This window comes from Ammospiza caudacuta, chromosome 2, assembly GCF_027887145.1.
Source record: "Ammospiza caudacuta isolate bAmmCau1 chromosome 2, bAmmCau1.pri, whole genome shotgun sequence".
In the NCBI taxonomy this organism is placed as follows: Eukaryota; Metazoa; Chordata; class Aves; order Passeriformes; family Passerellidae; genus Ammospiza; species Ammospiza caudacuta.
Genome location: NC_080594.1, coordinates 59,866,923 through 59,881,468, shown reverse-complemented (window position 1 = coordinate 59,881,468; position 14,546 = coordinate 59,866,923).

The following is a 14,546-nucleotide window of genomic DNA, read 5'->3' as shown; positions in this document are numbered from 1 at the left end:
AGACCAGGATTTGAATTGGCAGATATTTTACTAAACTTCTCAGAAATTTTTTGTTTGTTCTCCTACTATTTGAGGAAATCCCAGGTAAACAATTTTTTTCTAAGATCATGATTGTTGCCACAGGTTTCTGAAAGTTCTCATAATTTGTTAATTCTTAAGGCTAAAAATTATAATAAATATGAGAAGCATCTGGGATTAAATCAGAAACATTTGAAGCCTACTGAAGGAATCATTTAGAGCTTTGCATAATGATACAAGCATGTTGCTTCCTTTCTCAACATGACTGCTATTGTCTCAGTTCCTATAAAAATAGTTTCACTATATTTTTAACCACTTTTTAAAGTAAGTCTTAGCAGATTGCAAAGCCAGCAACAAATAAAGCATTTCAGATTTTTACCTCTCTCACAAATCTTCTAGCAGTTCTGCTAAAACCGATGTGCAAACACATTGACCTACTTTGGCAGAGATCTCCACAGGTCTTACAGGACTTAGAGTTCTCCACTCTATTATTATTTCTTTCTATATGCTTTAAGCAAGGGATTTATTAGAAAGTCACATATTCAGCAGCATAAATTGCTGCTGGACAAAAAAAAAAAGAAGTGCATATTTATGAAATAACCAGCTCCTATTCTGTATTGTGAAAGGGATTCTGCTTGTTCAAAGACAGCTGACTCTATGCAGACTACCTGCTGACCTGATAAGTTAGTGGAAAAGACAGCATAAGCAATGGGTGTGGACAACAAATCCAAGGATATTCAGTTTTGTGGGAGTACAAGAAATCTTAGAGCCTCTGCCTCAACTGATCTAAAAAACCAGAAAGAGTTTAGGTGGAAGGAGTGTAGATTTGGATTGGATATTAGGAAGAATTTCTTTACTGTGAGAGTGGTGAGACACTGGCACAGGTTGCCCAGACAAGCTGTGGATGCTCCATCCCTGGCAGTGTTCAAGGCTGGATTGGATGGGGCTCTGAGCAACCTGGTCTAGTGGAAGGTGTCCCTGCCCATGGTAGCAGAGTTGGAACAAGATGATCTTAAAGGTTCCTTCTAACCCAAACCATTCTATGGTTCTGTGAAATCATGTCCCAGAAGTACTCCATTTTGCCTTGTGTGAACCCACATCTTTCATAAAAGCACTTGAATACGTTCAGGGAGCTAAAAAGCTGACTATAACTAAACCCAGATTTTGGTAACAACATGCCATGGACAGCATTTAAACTTGTGCCTCTGGTTTCTGGTGTGCCCAATATCTAGGAACAGTACTGTAGGGCAGCAATGGTGACTGGCATCCTACCATGAAAGGCTTTTTCTGCAGAGCAGAAGGGCCCCTGCCAGCAGGATGTCCAGGAGCACTGCCCTAGCACCATTTCTATAAATAGATATGTGCTGTGACCGTATTACTCATCTTGAGCAGCATGGTAGAAAGTGAAAGGCCTACATCTCATGTAGTATTTTTTTAACCTACTTTCCAAATGATTCAAAATATCTGTGAGTGAGTATTTTCCCCATTTTTTCTCCAAACTCCAGCAATTACATATATTCCCAAACAATATGGGAATTTTAATGTTTTTGATAAAAAGATAGAGCTCCAAAACACCTTTAGTGTGCACAAGCTTAATGAAGTGGAGGAGAAAGGTTGTAGTTTAACTTTTATTTCTGATATGACACGAGGATGGAGAGAAGTGCATAAGAAAGAGAGAGAAGCTCTATTGCATAAAAGGTGTTGCATAAAAGCCCTACAGCCATAGCTCTGCTGAGTTTCATAGACACAGAGCTGCAGGGAGCCAGTCTCCTAGCCCTGCTGCAGGCCAGCTGGCCACCCTGAGCAGCAGCAGCTGCAGAGGGACGTTCTGTAGCCATTACTGACGCAATAGTGTGTGTGATGATTTTATTATACTGACGTAAGGTAGGTGACGCACCAAGCCCCACGCCTGCCCCGAGACCATAAGGTCACCATGGAAAGCCAGTGCTAGTCACTCACAACCCCAGAGGCTGTCAAAGGGCTCTGGGTGGAACTCTCTGTGTGATAAGCAATGTGTACATTGCTATGACGATATGGGAAATTCTCTGTGCAGGTCATGCCACCTGGGAAGGGCAGTCTCATTCTGGAAGGTAAGCCTGGCACTGGCTGCACATCCCACATCCAGACCACTTCTAAAGCATGCTTAAATGCTTGCAAAAATAGTTCAGGGTTCCTTAGTAGCCTAGTAGAAGAAAGAGTCCTGTGAACTCTATGGTTTGTTGGCACACAGTGAAACCCTGATACTGTGGGGTGCATTAGCAATCTGGGAAGATCAGGGTACCAAGCAGAACAGCAGCTCAGAAACAGCTGCCCACCAGTTCTGGCCTGGACTCATCATGCTTCAAAGGAAGTTTAAGTGACAGTTTGGGCATAAGCAGCTATCCAATCCACTTGAAGTTCCTGGGTGGGTTTTTGTTGCAGTTGTTTGGAGTTTTTGGATGCTTTACTTCCATAGCGATGTTTCCACTTCGTAATCAAAGGTGAAAACCTTTCCTTAGCAATAGCAAAACCACTTTTATTTGGAGAGTGTCCAAAGCATCCAAAACGGATGTGAGTGAATCTGTTGGGGTGTGGCACAATTTTTTTTTCTCTGATGGAATCAAGCCAAACAAATAGGTATTTTTAGGCAGAGCCTGTGGGTACCTTCAAGCACTGAACAGTTAATCAATCTCAAGATCCATCTCCAATCAGAAAAGTCAATTTAAGAGCTGGTCTTGTTTTACACTGGGGAGAGTTACACAGAAGCCTTTTGTCTGTTTTATCTAGTGTGTCTCTGTGAGGGCAAGCAGTAAAATGACATCCTACAACTCTGAGAAATATACAACATCATGCTATATGTTCACAGTGTTTATGATGAGTTACTTGAAATACACAGAACAAGAAATGCAGGATTTGAAAAAAAACAAAAAGCTAATATTGGTTTCTTAGAGTGCTGAAATTGCAGAAGATAAGCTTATCAAACGAAAGCCTAACTCCACTGAAATCAGTAGGAGTTTTGTTTGGGCTTTCAAAAAAATGATAACTTCACTGTGAGCTAGTTTATGGCTTTCACTACGTAGGAACTACAAAGTGAAACTATATCCTTGTACATTAGACAGGTATTTGCCAATCATATTTGGATTGGGATTAGGAAAAAATAAAATTTGTGCTGTTCTTTCTTTTTGTTCTTCTAATTAATTTCTGCTTAGTTCTGCACTGCCTTCTTCTGCTGCAAAGAGCAGACATTAAATTGGGATTTTGTGTGTTGACAGTCCCGGCTTGAGCCTTCCCGCGGGTTGGCTGAGATTTCACAATACATTTTTTCCCATGGTGTTTTCTGTCACATATTTTTTTAAACAAACACTATTCTGTCAGCTATAGAGGACACAAAGAAAAGATATGCTGTAGAACAGCAAGCAAAAGGCAATTTCAGGTTTAGGATTTGCAAGATTATATAATGATGTTAGCAGCTCTCCTTTTCTGTAATCTCTTTATAAAATGTATATTCTATTTATTAAATATGCTATGCAAAGGAATAAAGGCAATTAAGGAACGGTTCATTAAAAAGAATGACACAATTTACCTTTGGCCGCAGAAGCGTAGGCTCTACTGACATTACAGAGTCACTGCCAACAGATCTGGACTTTGGCTTCAATCTAGAGGAAACAGACACCTGAAAATGAGCCCAGCTGAGCATCTACTTTCTGCCACATCAGCTGTGAGAATTATGATGGACATGTGGATCCACATGAAGTCATATGGCAAATATTTGGTGCTGTTACACATACTGTGGTTCTTCCTATTCAGGGAGCTCCTGCTCAGGTATTTTTTCCAAGAGAATAGCCTTATGATGCAGTTAGTATTGACACCATTGGTATGAGTTTGTCCCCTTTGAAATCCCTGATAAAATTCCTGTTATCTTGGACAGAAGCAGTATGGGGCCAGGAAGCCATAGAGATAAAACACCACACACTACTTTGAAAGTTAAGGAAGTGTTAAGGTCAGAATAATAACTTTCATCAAGTATGACAAAAATCAATGCCATTTGCACTGTCCAGCTATTCAGCTTTGTACATGCAGATTATCTGCATCTGGTTATCACACTTCATAATCCCAGCCTGGCACTGATTGAAAAAATGCTTTACAAAACATACAGCCCAGGGCAGAAGACTCCATAAAGTCAATGTTTTTACTGCTTTTCTTACTGATGTAACAACCCTCTTGTCATGGCTTTTATTTTTTTTAAGAGAGGGAAAAAATAGATTATATAACATGATAGCATAAAATTGATCCAAAATTTGGGACACAGTCAAGAAAACTGCTGAGAAGATGGATCCTTGATATCATGTGCTGAAGGTTAGCATAGGACCCATTGCAGAGCTTGTCTGTGGACTATGGCTCCATCTCTGCAGGCACCAGTGTGTCCCTCTGTAAGAATCACTGTATTAGACACCAGGAATCAGTACTGTCAGCTCTTTAGGTGGGAGAAAGGTACTTTCAATTAAAAACTGCAGAGAGGTATGTGTTAAAAAATAAAAAGAGGTGGGGTAGATGATGGAAGAACTATCCAGAAAGAAGTTCTAGCATTTCTGCCACCCCAAAGACCTACTGTAACAAACAAAAAAAATGAGAATAGGAACAGAGCTGGATCAAGTTCTACTCCAACAGGTCTCTCTGTTGAGGTGGTAGCAGCACATCTCTTGCTGCTGGTCCATTAGCTGGCACGCTGCTGTGGTTACTGATGGCATCAACATTTATTTTGGGATTATGTGCATGCAGGGAGGAGGGAGGGGGGATTTTGCTCACAGCAGCTTGCCCAGACACTCTGGGTCTTGATATTCCTGTACTGCAATCCATTACTTCCAGAACAATCCCTGGACAATCATTTGCTCTTGGGCTTCAGGTTGAAGAGGGACTGCAGGTCCCTTCCTTGGCCTGTTTGTTAAAAGGAGAGTGGCAGAGTGCCTGCTGTAGACTGGCCACATGTGCTGCAGTGATGCAGCTGCCACTGGGTTGCAGAGGAGACTGGCCAGGTTGGAGCTGCCCCCACCCTCCCAGCAGTAGCTGTCCCTGCAGCTCCCATTCCTGATTTCATGGCAGCAACCACAACCTCGCCTCATCTTTCCTCCTTCCCACCTGCAGCATCCCAGACTTGACTCCCAGGGCTGATGAGGAGGTGAAGGCTTGCTAGGGATGAGGGGGGAGAGGGACAAGCAGCTCCAAATACAGATTTCAGAGGAAGAGGATGCATTGCAGTGTGGGGATGAACAATCCCAAATCCCAGGTCTGAAGTCAGACTCCTTCCTACTCAGGAAGGTCAGCAATGTACAGCATTGTTCAAACTACAGTGACAGAAACCTAGTTCAACAGAAGCAATGGGAAAATCCTGGTGGAATGAGGCCAGAAGAAGGAACAAACTCCTTAAACTTATTGGGCAAAGCCTGACTAGCAGCTTCCCTGCTTGGCCCAGGGAAAAGGGAAAAGGTGCAGTATGTGCACCTGAGCTCTCCTTCCAGAGGTCACATAATGAAATAGTCTTTTGAAGGAATTTACACAAGCTGAATGACCATATTTTATATCTCTAATAATAGCGGTATTTGTAACCAACTGCCACAAAAACTGTATATAAAATACTGTGGCACACCACGCATGGTTCCTCACAACAATGAGTGTCCATATGAGCTGGTGGCTTTTTTCTGTGCCAGGAACCTGCTTGCCTTGAAGGAGGTATTAAGTTGCAGTGAGCATAATGAAATGCTATAATGTATGAGCCTGGATGGATGGGGCATTTCCAAGCAGACATCCCATCAGCAGCAAGGTTCAGACTGCTGAGAGGCACTGTGTCACGGGACTCTCCCGAGCTTTTGGGTAAAGTAGCTTTTTAATTGCTTCTTCCCCAGGCACAGCAGAAAGACCTTTGTGGTTATGTCTCTTAGCTGAATTAGGTTGGTACCTGGCCAACCTTGGTCACAGATTTTTTTTTGAAGAAACCTCGTGCTGTTGGCAGCAATAAGTGCTTCATAAGTGGGTAATCATTGCTGACAGGCATTAGATAATAGAGGAGTTATCCTTCAAATACTATGCTCAATAAATTTGACTGAACAGGCATGGCTACAACACTGGCTGAGGTATAAAAACCTATCTCTTGCAAGTTTCTCTTTTTCTAGTGTCAGAAAATATGAGATTGATATATATGAGTATATATATGATATAGATATATATATTATATATATGAGTATAACATTAATTTTGTAGATCAGAAGATAGATTTAATAGTAGTATTCATTATTTTTTTAAAAGTTTTAATTATTTTAAGAAACCAAAACCAAACCAAACAATATCTGTTATTTATTACAGCATTACATACTGCCTGACCATGCAGCACAGCTTGTCTCTGACAGCTTGGTTTAAGTCTTTCTTAGGAGATGGAAAATCCCTTTGGACCATAATCTAGAGGAGTCCAAGCCCACAGTGTCCACATCCCAGGAGAGAACACAGTTCCACAGGTAGTCCAGTCTCTGTTCTTGCTGACTATAAACCTCCCTGGAACTCAGGTTTGAGGAAGCAAGATGGTAGAACTTGCTGAAAGCAACTTTAAAGGCTCAGGATTTAGGAACAGAGAATGTTAGAACTCCTTTTTTGCTTTACCCAAAATTAAATGCAGATGCTGCCCTGGGATCAAGGATCTAAACCTTAGGCTCTCTTTTCCTGCCAAGTTCTTTGTTTACTGTTGTTATTGACAAGATACCTCCATGGATTATGCATTTCTTATGTAATAGCAGAAACAGACTATTTTTTCAAGGTCATTAGTTGCAGTTGAGCTCAAATACACAATGTTTTTTGGGGGGCATGCCTATGTAATCTGGAAGTAGTATTTATTGAATTACACCTCTCCTAACTGTGGCTCCTATAAAGTGAACATTCATTTCTGAATTTGAGGAAATCAACAGCTTGATTTGCTTGGTATCCTAAGCAAAAGCCAATGTTTTATCCATAATGTTGACCAGAGTATTTTCCATTTGTGTTGGCATAAACCCAGAACTGTTCAGTTAGGATGCAGTGATTTACAGTAGAGGTTGCTTTACACGATTTTTACCAATATCTGTCTCCATCCCAGTATTCCACACTTCTGAACAAATGTTACTGAAACAGTTCTGTGGGAGACTGAGTATCCTCCCTTCCAGCTGAAGGTCCAGCCCACTGCTCTCTGCAGTCTCTAGGAAGTTTTCCATGGCTTCAGGACGCACTGGAGCTGGCTGGGAGTCTGTTCCTTTAAAGCAGCAAACTGGTTTAGCTAGCAAAACCAGCGCTTTGCAGACAACTCAGCAATTACGGGATCATGTAACTACAGTAAGAGGCTGAGCTGCAAATTACTGTAATTATGAATATTTCTGTTGCGAGGCAAATTTACAGCCAGATATGTCACATCAAAATTATTTTATTTTGTGGGTAATTCTAATTTTGCAATACATTTCTAGAACTTCATTTTCCTGTTGAACAGCATTTTAATTTGAAGAGTCTACTACAGTGGTTGTGGTGGATTATTTTAGAATTCAGAGGCAGATTATGAAATGCAAGCATGCTAAATCCTGATATGAGACTGAACAGTACAGTTGGGAATGATGATTAATATCATTCTAAAGGTATTGGACAGTGTCTCAGAAGAGGCTGAGTTGTATCCAGTGCCTTCCATGTACCCGGATGAGGCTCCATCTGCCATAAGAGGGAAGACACAAGCTCCTCCAGAGAGCTCAGCTGCTGGGGGTATTAATTAATAATTAATAATTATTAATTAATCTCAGAAAAGAGGAGGAACATGGGATGAGACTGCTCCCAACATATGTACCTGGTTTGAATGTGTACCTGGTTTGAATGCCAAAAGCAGGGCAGCAGGTCTTTTGTGTGACCTTAAGTCACTTTATTTCCCAGTGCCCATTTTTATTTAGTTCTTCACCTGTACAGAGGTAAATACAGAGAGGATTGGGGAGGATATATTCACTGATGGCATTTAGGTTCCCAGAAACTTTGGTAAAATGGTCTTGCTCATTTGCTTATTAATAAGCTGGCAATTCCCCAATAATTGTTTATTACAACGTAATGTCAGGTAGTCTGCATCACTTCTACCACCTCTGACCTTGGCTCCAGGATTCTGAAAGCAGACCAGACTGCAAAGTGGTGATTTCCATGGATTTAAGTCTTGTGGACCATACCCATATTCTAGCCATAGAACCATTTTTTGGGTAGACCTCCACGTTTCTAAACCAGCAGCCTCCTTAAGGAGGCTTAAGGACTCCAAAGCCTAAGGCAGAGCTCAGATGTTACTGAAGGTAATGTGCAGCACAGCACAGCCTGTCTCCTGGCTGTTCATGTTCTCAACATGAACGAGTTCATGGCCTTTCCCTGCCCCATCCTGATTGACATTGGGCAAGTGCAGCAGCTTCACCCAGCTCCGTGCTCGGCACAGGGCTGTGACCCAGTGCCAGTGGAAAGAGCTCTGACCTGGGGCCGCCCAAAGCAGGAATGACCTGCTCACCTTTGTCTTCCTAGCATTTAGTTATGTTAGGCTCCCTCTCAGGAGGAAGCCGAAAAAACAACCCCCTCCCTTGCCAGCTTGTTCATTAGCACTTAATGGCACGGGCTTGACCCGGTTTCCCCGCAGCTGCCCCCCCTGTTGATTGCAGGGGGCTTGAGGCATGCACGGCATGCAGGGCCAGGCTGGGGGCAGCTCTTGTCCAGCCCCAGGTGGAACCAATGACCTGGGATGGTGTTTCCAAGGAACAGCTGCAGGCTGGGGCCGGAGCTGGGAGCTGGCTGCAGCAGCACGCTGTGTTCCAAGGACTCGCACTGCTCAGATGGGAGCAAGAGGTGCCACAATCTTTCAGCCCCCTGACATGGTGATAGAGGGGACTTTTGCTCTGTATCCCTGAAAGGTCTCAGCAGTCATCACTGTGATACTCGGGTGCTCTCAGGTCTAATAGCCTGTCCCTGAGAAATAAAACCTTTGTTATGTCTCCTTTTCCTGTTGCAGAGATTGCTGATAAAGATGTGTGGTGAATTTACTTCCACCTGAGTCTGTTTTAATGCTGTCTCCGGTGTCTGGGAAAATCTCTCTTCTACATTTCAGGTGCATGAAGACAGATCCAGAGCATGGGAGTGTAGAATCAGACCAAGATATGCAGCCTTGTCACAGAGCAGCCTCACTCTCTGCCTTCCCTGTTCACAGCTATTCCCTGCAGTCTTTGTTGTACTCCCAGATGATTTTCAGGTCCCTCATCTAGATTCTAAATTGAGTGACAAGGCACTGACTCTGACCAAATGGTTTGCAATGGGATTTTCTCTTGGTGTAGTGTTTGTCCCCATGCCAATACAAATGAAACATCAGGTTACAGGCTCTCCGGCCAATGGCTGTACAGCCAGTTTTCCCATCCAAAGTCATGTCCTTATGTACAAACTGGTGGGTGACACTGAACCATCCTGTTTTTGAGGTGCCATTGGCAGGATCCTGACCCTGAGCCTTTATTTTAAAAAATAATTTTAGTATTTTCATTCCCAAATGCAGAAACATCCAAGAAGCCTCGCAGTGGAAATAGCCTGTTCAGTGTCTCTCTTGCCTACACACTTTTCAGAGAGCTGTTTTGTGCTGGCAGAAATGTCATGACACCCTTGTGACCAGGCTGCTGGGGTCAGGGGGCTCCAACAACTGCAGTGGTGACTGGGAAGAAATTACTTTTCAGACACTGGAAGGGTTTAATGAAGAGCAGAGAGTAAAATGGTGTAACAAAATACTGACATGTCATTGACTTCTGCATTATGTCACAGCCAAATTGCTTATCAACAGCATTGCCTATGGTCTGGCCTTGCAAACATCTCCTCCAATGAGGCTAATTCCCATCAGCTTGACGGCTGAGACTTGATAGTCCCCCTGGTGAGGTATCAATTATTTATTCTGTGCACTCCAAAAGTCAGTGGGTCCCTTTGATATGCAATATGACTGTTAAATTAGCTGCTGAAGGACTGCCGCTGCTTTTCAAGCTTCAGCCTCAGCGAGAGACATTTCCACCTCATTGCTCCTTATCTCGCTCATTTCCTCATGCAGCAAAGCCCATTTAAGTGATTACAGCCCCGGGTGTGCCTGCCTGCCTCCATACTGCAATTCCCTGTCCCGCACTTGTGGGATTGTTTTGTGTGGGCAAGAAGTAAATCAGGCTTCTGAAGTGTCAGTGCTCCTCCGTGGGATGCTGTCAATTATTTCATGCAGGAGCTCCCTGTCCCAGCATTTCCTTCTGATGTTCCTCTGCACAGGCAGCTTTTCAGAGGTGTCTTTCCACAACCCAGGAGGTCCACTTGAACCGCCAGGCAGGACACACCTCCTGCATAACTGCTGTCCTTCCTTCTGACATGGCAAACTAGATTAAATTCCTCATGAAATTCACTAGCAATTTACCTCAGAATTAATGTAAATTGCCAATTTAAAATATGCCCAAGAGGAGATATTTAAATACACACTTACTGGTCATTTATATTGTATTACATTACATTAGGCTGGAATATCCATCTGTTATTTACCTTGCCCAAGACTTTTCATTAAATTGTAACAGTTTTTATAATGCAGAATTTGGTAATTTGCTGGTTAATAGCCAAATATTTTATTACCTTTAAGAGTAAAGATAGAAAAAAAAGTGTGTGATCTCTTGTGAAAGAATTAGTCCCTCTATTTCCTTTGAAAATGTGAGGTGAAAACTTGTACAATTTTCAAATTTTAGAAGTACAAATGAGGTTTTGTCTTGGTTTTGTCTCAGACCTCACATATTCAGTGGACTACTCAGACTGAGGGATAGGTATCATGGTAGCTATTTCAGATGTATAAAAATTGTTAATCTGAGGATTAATAATCTGTCTACAACAGAGTTTTTGTTTGCACTGGTAAGTATTTCTGAAATGCATCTCCTAGGCACCTCTCCTTTCCCTGCTAGGGTTCACATCATGGAGTAGTCTCAGAGACACCAGCTGGATCCCTTGCTGATAAAATTCAATGAAAAGGTGCTCCCTGGGGACACATCTGGTGTGCTAATGGGATGAAATTAGAATGAGACCAATCTATGTCATGTAAATGTCAAGTTTCCAGCATCTAATCCTGTTGCACTGAACTATGTGCTTAATTGTACATGGCCTAAGTCAGTACCAATCCTCAAAGCTCACCTTTCATTGTGGAGATGTCTGGACACATCCTAGGTAACAAACGTAGAAAACTCAGTCCTTTGCAGTTCAGTTTGGAGAAGATGACTCTAACCAAGGCTTCCACCTTTCTACAATTCCATCAAACTACTTCCCAGTTAGGACCATGCCTGTGGAGGCAGCTTGACCTGCTTTCAGGCTCCAAGAAATGCTTTTGAAAAACATGTATCTGCAAGAAAGAATATCTGCTCTCCAAATTGGAGTAGCAGGTCATGAGTCCTGTCCTTCTTACATCCTGGGAATACCTAGAAACCTCCTTCCTGGCATGGCATGGCATGTTGGCCCAAAAAGTGCCAGGATGGGACCCAAGACTTGAGCAGAAACACCTCCTAATGATGTTATGTGCTCCAGAAAGTAATTTCTGGAACCCAAACTATGTAAGTAATGTAATGTCTTCTACTGACCTCTCTCTCCCCTCTCAGCTCCCAACCTTATAAATAACTCTTACTTCCACCTTAAGGATTTTTCCAGAGCCCTGCTGAGGCTTTTGGTCTTCCTATTTTTAGCTTTGCATTTATTGACAGTGGTTTCCTCCTTCTCTGCCTATCCAGGCTGCAGCCTAGAAAACACAAAGGTTATTTGATTCCCAAATTGGCTTTCTGTGGACAGATCTGTAAAATTTCTGAAGACAAAAAGGAGAGGTCATGGTTTCTTTCCACCACAACTGGCATATACAACCTCTGCAAGTCACCAGGGGACCCATGTGCTGCCTGCCTTCACACACTTCCTGAGACCCAGGAATGTGCTCTCTGATATCCAGATGCAATCAATCATCCCTGTGGAAGCCAGCAACAAAGTCTGCCCTGCACATTACTAGGAATAGGATGGCAAGGTGCAGTTTAGATAACTCCAACCAAAAAATATTGTCCCTAAATGCATAGGAAAACTTCTAGGTTTTAATAACACAGGTAATTTTTCCCATTTTTCAGCAGGCATCATTGAATCACTAATCTTGGTCTGTGCACATGTAGAGGTTTCAGTATATACTAGAACTAGATATAAACTAGATATGAACGAGATATAAAACTGTTATTTGGACAAATGTGTTTGGATGCAGTGCGTGGTAGGCTTTGTGGGACCATGCCAATTTAGGGTATTTGTGATTTGGAAACAAACTTGTGAAGCTGAATGCTATGCCCATACCATTTCTGGAGCTTAAGGGAAATAAATAGAGTAAATAGGAGCAAATAGAGTAAATAGATTCTGTCAAATGTGGCTTTTTCTGATGTCCTGTTTTATTCCCATTAATCAGAAAGAGGAAAAAACTCTCAGACTGTGGTTAGTTTTAGGACCAGATTTTTGTACTTTAAAAGGGGTAGTCCTTTTTTGTGGGGCAATAATGCAGAAAAAAAAATGGAAAAGAGTGATGTATCACTTCAAGCCATAGGAAGATAACTGTTTGACAAATGTAATCATTTATAAGAACTTGTATGTTTCCTCGATGTTCTGCTTCAGGCACAGAATTACAGACGAATCCAGCTAGAGAGCTCAAATTACAGAAAAAGCCACAAAGTGCAACAAAAATTGATTTTTCAGGGGTACGTGCCATAAGACCCGATTTTCAAGAATGTGCTTAAAGTGGGACACGTGATTAAAGAACTTGCTGAATCAGAGATTTGGTGTACAAAAGAGCAGTTGTGCAGCTAACAGGCTGTGCAAATAGGCTGTGTGATGTCCTTGTGCAGTTGTAGCTACGTACAGAGGAGATGTGCATTCATTGAGTTGCTGCTACAACTTACATGAACACTACCCAGGAAATACAACTCACAGTATGGCAGCAGCTCCAAAGATTTTCAACTGTGAGTTGAATTTTAACTTCTGCCTTGCCTCCACAGGTAAGATCTGCCTTGAAAAGCCAGCAGGTTAGATGTGGTCTGTGGTAGATTGGTCCTCTGGGACTTGAAGTGACTCAGACACTTGATCTGAGGCAGTAATTGATAGTAGTGATAAGTTGCCATCCAATCTTTGGACCAGTGAGAAGATGAGGGTGATAGCACAGTTTGTGGGTGAATTTCAAGGCTGTTTCTTGCCAACAGAGGAGTGCCAGGGTGGCTTTTGTCCAAGACCTTGGTGGAAAACATGCTCCACCCTCTCCCAGCCTCTGCTGTTCCTTTTCTCAACCATGCCTCCTTCTCCTGGTCTCCTAATCATTCCAACCCTAACTATTTGCCAGCTTTTGAGCTGTTTATCCTTCACCCAGCCTTCTCTCCTAGTCCTTGATTCAGTCTCTACAGCAGCACAGGGGACAGAGCCGGTGGCCTGACTTCAGTCACAGTCTTTGTTCCTCTTTCCCTCGCCCACCTTGCAAGGCTCCTCGTTCTCAGAGGCTTCCACCATGACTTCCCATATTTGTGCTGCTGCTTGTCTTCTCTGCCACTGAGGTGGGCACCTCCTTCTCCAGGCAGCCTGGGCGTCAGGCAGGGGAATGTCAAAAACCCAGGAGACACAGGCACCATGCCCTCAGTTTGTGAGAGCCGCACTGGCCACCAACAGCAAGAAGGTTTGGTGTGAGAGGTGGAACAAAGCAGGTGAGACCCCAGGAGAATGTAACAATCACAGTCAGGCAAGGCAAAGACATAACCACCATTTCCCCACAGACAAGTCTGTGAGAATAAATTGATTTATAACCACATCACAGTGATGAGTGACACAGAAGGGAGCACGAGGAAGGGAACAGACCTGCCTCTGAGAAAGGCTCGGGTAATGTGTGCTCAGCAGGGCAGTGGGCCATGCAGTGGATAATGAGAAACAAAACACAGAACAGCTGTTCACCTGGTGGGCACCATCCTTTCTGTGCCACTCATCACAGTGACTGGAGGATGTCACAGCAATCTGGCTTGAAGGCAATTTAGAGGAAGAAGTTGGAAATTTACTTGGTGGGGACAGGTTGTGTCCATGTAGCCCAAGACAAGAGGTGTAAATACTCCTTTACCCTATATTTAATGAAGTCCAGAGGCTTCTTGCAAAGCTTCCAAACTAGAAATTTTGCCTCACTTTGCAGGCTAGTATTCCTTTAGCATAGTTCTGTCTGCATGCACAGCGTTGTATAGATTCAAAGCAGCACCTCCCACCACACCCTCAAATGAATCGCTGGGGCAGACGACAAGGCAGATGTGTGAGACATTTGTGGTATGGAATGCTACTGAATAAGCAGCTGTATACTGATCTAGCTTCTTTTTCCAGATGGTCACAGAGAGCAGCATCCTGCAGGGAGCATTATAATGGTCAAGTCCTGAGCTGACAAAGGCTGACTAAGTGTAATAATATCTGCGACTTGAAAGAAAGGATTGTACAATTCTTGCCAAGAGCAGATG